This window comes from Podarcis raffonei, chromosome 5, assembly GCF_027172205.1.
Source record: "Podarcis raffonei isolate rPodRaf1 chromosome 5, rPodRaf1.pri, whole genome shotgun sequence".
NCBI classification, from domain to species: Eukaryota; Metazoa; Chordata; class Lepidosauria; order Squamata; family Lacertidae; genus Podarcis; species Podarcis raffonei.
The window spans coordinates 32,018,245-32,029,347 of NC_070606.1; the positions used below are offsets into that span (position 1 = coordinate 32,018,245).

General features: G+C 46.3%; 1 protein-coding gene across 7 annotated transcripts in view; it reads right to left on the reverse strand.

Moving 5' to 3' along the window:
* The window catches only part of CDH23 (cadherin related 23), a 391,169-nt gene extending 384,190 nt beyond the window's left edge, over nucleotides 1–6,979 (reverse strand). For all 7 annotated transcript variants that reach the window (XR_008330552.1, XM_053388502.1, XM_053388507.1 and 4 more), the window contains exon 1: nucleotides 6,858–6,979. The gene's annotated coding sequence lies outside the window, so the exon portion shown is untranslated. The remainder of the gene's footprint in view (nucleotides 1–6,857) is intronic.
* Nucleotides 6,980–11,103: the final 4,124 nt, after the last annotated feature.

Consider the following 11,103-nt stretch of genomic DNA (forward strand, 5'->3'; position numbering starts at 1 on the left):
GCTATGTGCACTAGCATAGCTTATCATAAGTCTGGAGTGCTAGGACCTAACATGGTGTTTCAATGTCCACAGCTGGTCCCCACTTAGAAGTCCCTTAGAAGTCTCACCCACCCAGTTTAAAGCCACAAGGTGGTTCTCAGTTCCTTATTCAAATCAGTGGTTCAAATGCAGCTCAAACAAGGAAATAAACAGAAAACAGGGTTTCAATCTGGGCATCAGCATTTATCAATTGACAAGCTAGCATGGGCAAATGATGTAGGGTGGTCTAAAGATTATGTTAGATTGCAGATATGTTCTAATCCAAATTCCTAATTCATGCTCCATTCAAGTCTCTGAACTGAACAAGAAACTGAAACCAGTAAATCAACTCTAGGATTTGAAATTATATGAAATTATATGAAGAAATGATTACCATATCTGTCTTCTCCCTCTTACCTAGTTATGCTGTGCCTTCCTAGTGACAGATGTAGCATCCATACTCATGACTGAATTTTAGCTCTATCACACAGACCTTAATCAGGGCCTTTCCCCAACTTTGATGGTCTTAATCCAGTGGACTGGCCCTGCAGGTTTTCCCCATGGCAAATAACAAAATGGGAAAGTGTAAGAGATAGACCCATGTATTGCCTAGTGCAATGGTGCAACCAGGTAATTTTACACCTAGGACTATGGAAACACCATATGATTTTTTAAAAAGCAGATTTGCAACTATTTGCAGAATCAAGACCCATGGAAGAGGATGCATGCTGCCTTGGGAATGTTTTTGTGCTAAGAACCATGAAAATTAGACAAAGGTACAACCAAACAGCAAGTATAGCATATAATAAATTCAGACAGGTAAATTAGAAAAGCCAACCAAAATGGAATTCCAATTCCATATAATAATTTGTACTACTGAGTGAGGGTCAAAGGGCACTGCTTTGCAGAAATGCTACACAAGCTACACACAACCTCTCCCCTACCCCCAGTAACCAATCACACATTAAGGGGAGGGGGATGTTTTCCTACACCATTTGGGGGGTACATCAGAAATCTATGTATCCAGGAAGCTTGCTATTTTCAGCAAAAAGTATCACCCAAGCCATTATGGAACCCATGCCTCTTAACATCAAAATGCACTAACAGCATCATACTCAACATGTTCATTCAGAAGTACACTCTAATCTTATTTGGACTTGCTTCTTGGAAAGTGTGTTTAGGATTACAATCTCAAGAAAGCAACAACATTATTGTTTAAGTGCCTGCTGTGGGACTAGAAGGGTCAAAGCAGATTTGCAGGCAAGAAAAACGTCACCATTAGCATTATACCTTGCCAGGCAATAACCACAGCCCAACCTGGTTGCATATCAAGCTCTTAAATAAAGAAGGTTAAACACAACAGCAAGCAGAGAGATCCAGAACTCCCTCAAAGAAGAGGCTCTCTCTCTCGCATTGCCACCTCACCAATCCAACTGATCTTAAGATATCATGCAGCAGAACGGTTCCAAAAGTTTTTCATGAGCACTTCAGGTCCACTTCCCACCTCTATTTTCTCATCCCTCCCCCTAAACACAATGAGAACATAAGAGGGAAACCCTCTTTATCAACCAATCCCAAAGACTATATAAGACCCAGGAAAGGTGGCAGGCAAGAAAACATCCTTCCACTTTGTGAAAATCAGGGCTTTGTTATCTGTGCCAACAAAGCCCATTCCTACCTGCTTAAGAACTTGTTAAAATGTTAAAAGGCTAGTTCACTTCCAGTTCTGAAACCACCACTTTGCCTGCCATTTGTGGCATCTCTTCAACCATGCAAAGTAAGGCCGCTGACAGATATTCTCCTTGAGGGAGATTAAGCTGAAAATCGAGGCTTCAGAGAGATCAAAGCAAGGGACCTGCTTCTAACCCAAGTCCTCCTTCCCTTCACCGAACCCACTGCAGTTTCCAAGTGAGCAGGTGGAAGAAGAGGCTGGGAAGATACTGTAACTGGGAATGCTCTTTAAACAGGCTCTTCCCTGCCCCCTCCACCAGTGTGAAGCTGATTCCTAGTTCTATATTTGCAGTTCCTGGGACCCTATTTGATTCAAAGGTGCAGATGCTGAATGAATAAGTACTTCAGATCTGAATACCACATTCACCAGCCCTTTCATATCCTCCAAGCTTCCTTCATCACAAAGGATATAAGAGGGAGCACTTTGGGGAGCAGAGAGCATCAGCTGGTTGTGGCATGGCCTCCTTTGCTGGGCAGGTTCGTTTGCCTGTTATGCACAACTGAATACTAGCGAGGGCCAGTACGTCAAAGCTGGTCCTTCTGCATTGTTTTCCTTTGTAAAGAAAAGAAAGCATAGGAGATTGCTTCTGAGGAGAAAGGGTGCCAGTGCCCCCATTTGCCTAACCTATCCAACCAAATCCCAGTTGCTCTTTGGGGCTACGTATGCAGCTCAGGATCAAATAAGGATCTAGCAAGGAGCAACATCAGGCTCAGGTGGGTAAAACTCTCTTTCTCTATGAGCTGGGGAAATGGAACGTGCACACAGGTAGGCATGCTTCTGCTACCTGTCAAGGAGAGGCCCTTTTCTTTGCGTTTTATCTCTTTGCTTTGATAACGACTTGGCTCAATCACTTAGGTTTCAATAAGTAGATGAAGGAGGGAGGGCAAAAGGATGTTGCTGGACATTGTTGGCGTCAGTGTGCAAAGCTACTAGCCGTCAGAAATACAATGGTTTTTAATCTAGAGGTATGTTGCGGAATATATAATGTATACTAATTCTGAGTCCAGGTCACCACTCCTGGCTGTGATCCTCTGAAGAAAGATTAAAACACCTACCACAGTTGTTCTCCATTCCTAACTTATTTTTATTTCTCTCTAACTTTTCTTGGTTCTCTTTTACGTTCTCTCTAACTCCCCCCCCCCCCAATTCCATCCTTGCCTGAATAAAGTCTGTCTTTGGACACCACTAAAATAATAGCATGTGATCAAGAAAGAAGTATATTTGCCCTTACCTAATCTATTAACATTTAAATCAGATTCTGCAAAAGTGGGCATCTTTAAGTTGGGTATGGGCCATAACTCACATGAACAAGTTACTAAGTTTGTAGTTATGGCTGGTACAAAAAGCAGAAGCGCAACATAAATTAGTAAATTGTTCCTGCAGACAATGCTCTTCTTTAGATAATATTAAGATGAGACAATTCTTGAACTATGCCTATCTACAACTCATCCACTTCATTGTGAAAAATACTCAAGCACTGAATACTTGCTGGCGCTCTCTTCTTCTCCCCATCCCTTGGCCAAGATGCCAATAGGTAGCCGGTCAGCTAAAAATAGTACAGGTTGCCTCCAGATCCCATCCCTTCCTGCTTTTAACACCTTTAACCCTGAATATATGCAGTTAAAGATGCCAAGAGGGGGAAAGGGAGAAGCTATGAATAAAAAAAGGTACTTCATGTAGAGTGGAAAGAGAAACAGGAAAGAATAGGAGATCCCTGGAACAATTGCAGCAGGATACATTAAAACTAAAACACAGGGCAACAGTTTTGTGGTGGTGCATTGTTGCTTTTTGGGGTAAGGGTGGGGGCAGATCCACCCAGGGGATTCCCCAGGCTACATTTGAAAATAGACAGTGCCAGAGGGAGAAGGGTCAGAAGGAAACCCCTCCAGGAATAGGATGCCAATACATACTGCAGCTTGTGCCACTTCCCTGCCCACCCCCTCAATTGCTGGACCCCTGTAGTTACTTGAAGGAAAGGCACTTTCCACACACAGATTATAACTGAATCAAATTGCAAATCAAATTAAGGCTGCAATCCTTGTGTACTCAAAGTTCCATTGGAGTCAGTAGGACTTGCTTGGGAGAAAACACATTTCAAATGTGATCATTCATATGAAGCACTGTATAGCATCGTTTCTCTTTCATGTAATTTTATCTAACATATTGGGGAAGGCATGTTACTCCCCAGCCCCAGCCCCCCAATGAACTATGCTCTTCTTTGGTCATCACCCATGCAGAAAGAGTTTTTTTCCCCTGGTGCACCTCAGACAAGATTACTTCACAAAATTACACTGAAACAATGGGAGGTGTGCTTCCAGTAAACTGGGACTCATTCAGAACACAGTGGTTTCTAGATGGGACCCATTCAACCAACCCCACCACAGAGGGAGAGCTTGCTCAATCATCTGTCCACCCTTGAGGACACTTGCTGAATCTTACTCAGACCTTTCAAAAAGCGACACACTGGGTTTTAAGTACAGGGTATTCCAAGTGATCCCCGTTGCTTGCAAAGTAACCCTAAGCATAGCTGCATAGGACATCTCTGGAGGGATGGGGCTTTATAGGTGAAGGAATTTGATAAGCCAGGAGGTGCTTGCTGGAAGAAAGTTAACATTTAGCTTCACATTCAAGGGATGGAGGTCCCTGCTTAGTCTGTCACACAGCTTAGGGCAGCCTGAATGTGCTGCTTTCTAGGACTAGGCTCAACAGCCTCCTTTGTGTTAAGGTTTTCATGCCTTAGCACACTTATCTGGGGCTTTGGGGTATGACAAGAAAGTGGTTAGAAGAGATAACTAACACTACTGTACAAAAGCTGCCTTGAACTATATGTATGATAAAAGGCAGGATATTCTAAACAGAGAAGCATTTCAGGTGTTGCAGCCCCCATCCCACTCTGATGCATCTGCCGAGTCAAGTTCCATGCTTTTAAAGTAGCTCTACACGTATGTAACAGTCACTGAAATTAATGGAACTTAATGCCAAATAGGAGCAGTGCAATGTTAGATGCTTACAAGCCCCCATTTGGGGAGTACGATTGCCATACAGACAAGCACTTTAAAAAGGACTGCAGGCAACCTGATCACATTTAGTAAGGAATAAATCCCGCAGAATTCAGTCTGAGTAGTTTCCAAAAATGGGATTGCACTGCCCAGCTGCAGTCCTATGGGCAGCCCCCAGACAGTGATTGCTGTGTAAAACAGCTTGTCAGCAAAATTGCATTCCCATCCAACAAGTGCCTCCAAAGTAGCGATGAGTGCATGTTTGTGTGTCTTCATTACCATGCAACATGGTCCTTCCAAAGGACTAAGGAAGCTTTGCAGGTTTGGAATATCTAAATGATTAGGCAGCAGACTCCGAGAGCTGTCCCACCTTCCTGCTTGGTGCCCTAGGTGGGCGTCAGGTGTCAGACTTCTATTAATTTGCCAGAGAAGCTCTGGGGGCTGCCAGCTCTTAATTGTGGTAGGGAAAGCTTTGTTTTTATGTACTTATTTATCCTTTTCCAAGATACACACAATTACAGAAGCTCTGCAATAAAGGGAGGGGACAGAACAGAAGTTGCCAACCCTATACGCTCTCTGTTATACACTTGGAGTCTAACTGATCTTCAAATTTCATGCTCCTTTTCACCGTATTTCCAAGCTCTCAGTGCAATTATACGCACGTTTACTGGGAGAAAGTCCTGTTTAATTCTAAGTAAATATGCACAAGGTAATGCAGTAAGTTGCCTTAATTGCAGAAACTACATCAGAACAGGTGGTCAAAGAGAAAAAAGCAACTGCGTCTGGGGAACCCAATCCTATAGATGTTTACTCAGAAGTAAGTCCTAGCGAGTTTAGTGGGGCTTTCTCCTAAGCAAGTATGCATAGGGTTGCAGCACTATCTATCTATCTATCATCTATCTATCTATCATCTATCTGGCATCTATCTAGCATCTATAGCTGCTCAGATTATCATTATTTTATGTTATGGCTTCTTTCACTGTTCATTTTTGCACTATTGGATTCAACACTCTTAGAGGCTGCAATTAAAAAGACACTTGAACCTGCTCTTAGTATTAAAATTGCTCTTTTTTTAAAAAAAGGAAAACCCTATTTTATTTATTAAGGCTGCTCCTATATTCCAATTTGTTTTAGTTCAATGCACAGTTGTGATAGGGTTTTCCTACTGCATGTTGCCTGGCTGGGATGGTTAGAAAAGTCAACTCAGAAGTATCATCAATAAATAAGACCCTGGCAACACAATCCCATGCATGTTGACTCAGAAGCAAGTCCCACTGTTTTCAGTGGTGCTTATTCCCTTGCAAGAGTGCTCAAGATGAGAACCTAAAGAGGAGGATGCTTCTCCCCCCCCCCTTCATTTTCTACCTGTCATCTGGTGGATAAAGGCATAGCCAGATCCTATGCATGTTTACTCAGAAGTAAGTCCTCGTGTTCTATGGGGCTTATGTGCAACTGCAAGAATCTTAGCACCATTCCAGACTCTCAGTGGTTCTGCAGCCTCCTACTCAAGTCAGAAGAAAGACCCATTCATTCAGCTTGCTTCCCAGGTCCGTGGATATAGGATTGCAGCCTCAGAATATTTAAGGCTGAAATCCTAAGCACGCGTACCTTGAGGTGAGAACTTTCTGCCAAGAAACATGCAGCGATAGCAGCGCACCTTCTCAGTCCCCCTTCCGCCTTCTTGACGCCTTCAGGGAAACACACAACCCCAGAGTGCGTGCGGGAACTGCTTTTTACAAAAGGATTTTTCTCCTTCACAAAAAACAAAACAAAACCCTGCTTAGAATTGCAACCTCTCTCTGTTCACTTGAGTTGCCGGCTGCTCTCGCTCAGCTGCCACCCGCCATAAACCTCTGGAACCAGGCAGGCTATAAAAAAAAACCCCGACTAAAACCATGAAGGCGCTCCGAGTTCCGACACGGCCAAGTTAACTGAAACCGGGAGCTGGGGCGGCGAAGGACTTTGCCAGCTCGGTCTTCGCTTCTACTCGCGGCGCGCGGAGCGTCCAAGAATCCAAGAAAGACGAAGAAGAAGCGCCCCTCAAAGTTCCGGCGGAGAGAAAACGCGGGAAAGGGGCGGAGTGGGGGGGGCTCGAAACTTCGCCTTACCTGTGGGCGGCTGAGGGGGAGCGAGCGGTGCGCTTGCCCAGGCTGGCGTCGGCGAGGGGTGCTCGGCTCTTGGCCAAGAAAGAGCCTGCGAAGGAATTCCTTTGGGCAGCCAAAGCTCGCGGAAGGGACTGTGGAGGGCGCGCGTGGTCGCCAAGTCACCTCCTGCCGTCCCTTGTTCGCCGACCTTCCCAGCCCAGCGCCGGCTCTGCCATGGCCCGCCGACCGTAATCCAGTCGCTTTCCTCGGCCGGGAGCCTCCTCCTGTGCGGCAGAGCGCCGCCTTCCCAACCTCGCGCTCCTCGAAGGAGTCCTGCAAAGGAGCGCGGGCGCCGCCTCTTTCTCCGGCTGCTGCTGCTGCTCCTACTGCTGCTGTCGCTGCCCGGCGGCGCTTCGCTCGCCTGAGGAGCCGAGCAACTTTGGGCGCCTCCCCCTCCTGAGGGATGCGCGTGGTAGTTGGTGGGGGGGGGGAAGGGGCGCGGCAGCAGCTCCCTCGAGGTTGGTGGCGGCGGGGGAGAAGAGGAGGAGATATATACCCCAGCGCAAGCGCGCGCTCTCTTTCTCTCCGCCGCCCGCGGAAGCAGCCAGGAGTCGTCGGAGAAGCAGCAGCAGCAGCAGCAGCAGCAGCGCAGCTGGCGCGCGCGCGCGGACGGAGGAAGGAGCAGCACGAGCAGCAGCGGGCGAGCGGGGAATATTTCAGCTGTTGTCACGGGACCCGCTGCTTTGGCGACTCCGACAACCCTTCCCGCCCCGAGGGAGAAGCCGGAGCGCACAAAAGCGACCGCGCGCTCCTCTGTGGCTGCGAAACGTCGCCGAGCACAACTCAGCACAGTCGCCGCCGGCTCGCTTTCGGGCGTCTGCTTTCAGTTGGGTTTTTATCTCAGAAAGGACGGGAGAAACTGGAAGGCATCCGCGTGCTTGACACTATGTGGCGAACTTCTTTGTAGGCGCGGGCTTTAAGCGCCCCCTTCCTGCTCTGGGGATCAGGGGCGGGACACAAATCCCCACAAAGGTGCAACCAAGGAATCCTTTGCGACCTTGCAGTTAGCGAAATCGGCCTCCCTCTTTTTTTCCTGACAAAGGTTGTGCACTAGAGTTGCCGTCTTTTCTTTATACTGGCCCTGCTCAGCCATCCCTAGCAAAATCATGCCCTGCAGAAATTCACCAGGTGAAGCTCTCTGCGTCATGGAAATAAAGTGATTTGGTGGGGAGGCTCTATGTTCAGTCAGGTCCATGTTAAAAGCATGAGAACAGGACAAGTAAGAGAGACAGACTGAATGCATCCAAACGGACAGCTTTCCCTATTGCTGCTTTCTTGGCATGGGGATGCAGCACCTGTTGAATTTCAGCCTGCCATGCACCCCTGATTAAGAAGTGCAGAGCCTCCATCGCAAAAAATATAGCATGTACTCAAAAAATATAGCATGCACTCAAGTCTTCATGTTAGGCAGGTCTTGGACCAAGGATGTGTGAGGTAAGGGAGATAGGATCTCTGACCATGTGCAGAGTCCTTCTTCGCTACCAGTGAGTAACCACAGCTTTAATACACACATCTGGAATGAGGGGGACAAGGCCTGCAAACAAATTTGCACATCTCATTTTATAAATTAAACACAGCTTGATTCTTTTCCTGTGATAATGACTACACTGTGACTACTTGGTTTCTGTTCTTTCCTAATGTAAGAGTCCATTGACCTTTGAAAAACTATTTCTATTTTACCCCCTTTGCCTAAATTACGCTGCGGAAAGAATCTCGGGTTATCTCCTCTGCTCTCCATTTGAATCTGTTTGAAAAGGATGCTCTGCTTAACTATTTGTCACTTGGGAGAACAGCCATAGCTGTTCAGAATCATGGAGCTTTCCCACACCATTACTTAAACAGGCTTCTCTCCTGGGATGTTCAGAAGATGAACTTCTTTATTTTGTATGTGGTCTTGAAAAAGCCCTCAGGGTGGCTTACAAAATGTAAAGATTTAACACAAAGCAGCCATCAACAGCACTTTGAAAATTCATTAAATTGCAACCATTAAAACTATAGTAAACAATACAAGTCCGAAGGGCAGAAAATAAAACCTGTTTCACCTTCTGAATGTCCTCAGGGGAAAAAATGGGTCAAAAATTCTAGAAAGCCTGGTGGGCGTCTCTAGGACAAGAAGAGAGAGTGCTGCAATTGAGAAAGACTTGCTCATCCTGAATTTAGTCAAGAAGAAACAAAATAAGGCGGCTTCTTAGTAGCTTTGTGACCTCCTTTAGTGGGTTCTGTGTGTGTTAGTGCTTGTTTTGACCTATAAAGCCTTTGGCCTATTGGCTCAGGACCGCAATATGTCAAGGACCACCCTCTCTCCATATGAACCGATCCAGACCCTGCAGTCATCATCTGAGACCCTTCTTCATGTGTCGCCTCTGTGAGAGGTCCAGAGGGTGGCAACACAAGAACAGGCCTTTTTTCGGTGGCTCCCCATCTGTGGAATGCTCTCCCCAGGGAGGTTTGCCTGGTGCCTTCATTTTGTATCTTAAGGCGCCAGGGAAAAACATTCCTCTTCTCCCAGGCCCTTCAGCTTATTAAACAATCTATGGCCTTTTAAACTTGGTGTGTGTGTTGTTTTTATTTGTTACAACGGTATGTGTCTTTATATTGTAAACTGTCCTGTGATCCTTTCTAGTTTTAATTTTGTTTTGGTTTTTGTATTTGCATTGTAAGTTGCTCTGAGTTTACTTTCCATTTGTTTAAAAAAGTGACTAATGACTGCAATAAATAATAACATACGGGGATCCTGATAAGGAAACAAAGACCTTCCTTTAAGTTATGTTTTTGCAAGGACTGGAGGCTGGTCCATTAGGGCATATGGGGCAAGGTCAAGTCTTCCGTCAGCCAGACCCTACCTGTCTCTCCTCCCATTTACAACTAGCCCAGGGGATGGTCCTGGCTGTCAGGTTCCTTAGTCTCTCAGCATTGGCCTTGTAGGACTCAACAGGAAGTAGGGTGGAGACAAAACAATAATTCATTGGCTCTGCCTATCATTGGCTCTGGCTATCGTTAGTCTCACTGAGTTCCACCCTACCGGTCCTAATGGATAACAACCACCACTGGCTTCAAGGATATGAAAGGCTAGACTAAATCCAGCACTTGTTTTACTGTTTTTAACACCAGTGCCTTATGCTCTCTTCAGGCATTCTGAAAATTAGATGGGTAGTGGCTACATGATGAACCAACTGAAGGGTCAGGACAACCTTCAAAGGTAACTCCACTGAATAGCCCAGCCTGAAGGTTACCAAACCATGAAACTCAGTGGCATGCAACAACACAGTCACTTTAAATGGCTGTAGATGGAGAACCAACCTGCTTGAAGCCACTGCTGGCCACAGCTGCTGTCTGGGAATTCAAGAGCAATACTAAGTCCCACAGCATTAGCGTTGATGGGAACTGCAGTACTTTTGGAGAGCACTTCATTGGCTGCCCCTGGTCTAACACTACCCGAAACAGGGAGACCAGTGACTCCTTGATGAAGCATAGCCCCTGCCATGGAAGGTGTGGAGGACACACCAGTCAGGCAGTGAGGCAAGAATGTTATTGTCTCTTTCAGAGAACAAGACAGCCACCCAGGTACAACCAAGCCTGGTGCCGTGTCATAACTACACAGTCCACACCTGTTTTGTATGTATTGAGCTTCAGCTTATTCACCTTCATCTAGTCCAGCGGTTCTCAACCTGTGGGTCCCCAGATGTTATTGGACTACAACTCCCATCATCCTTGCTCAGCTAGGTTCCGAGACCTCCCTGGAGCAAGGTGTCAGCTCAGAGCTGTCCAAGGTGCTGCAACCCCAGCTTGACCTACTACAGACTATGTTTAGGTCAGCTCTGGCCTTGCTAGCTAGAGATGATGGGAGTTTTAGTCAACAACATCTGGGGACCCACAGGTTGAGAACCGCTGATCTAGTCCATCACTGCCTCTTGTCAAGGTTCAGAATTCCTACTGCTTCACCTGCTTCTGCATTGACAAGGGTGGAAGGTGGGGGGAGTATCAATCAACACACCAACAACACTTCACCACAAATCTCTAGCCATCATCTTCCAGGGTGCTGGTGTTGAAGAAGGAGAGGGGGACAAGATAGAATATTGCAAAACTTCATAAGACAAGTCCTAACAGGCAGAGCAGCATCTCCAGCGCTATCTTCTGGGACCTACCTTGCAAGTAGTTGTAGAACTGCTGCGATGCAGTGCCTCCTTTACTCAAACTAGCAAGGTGTCCC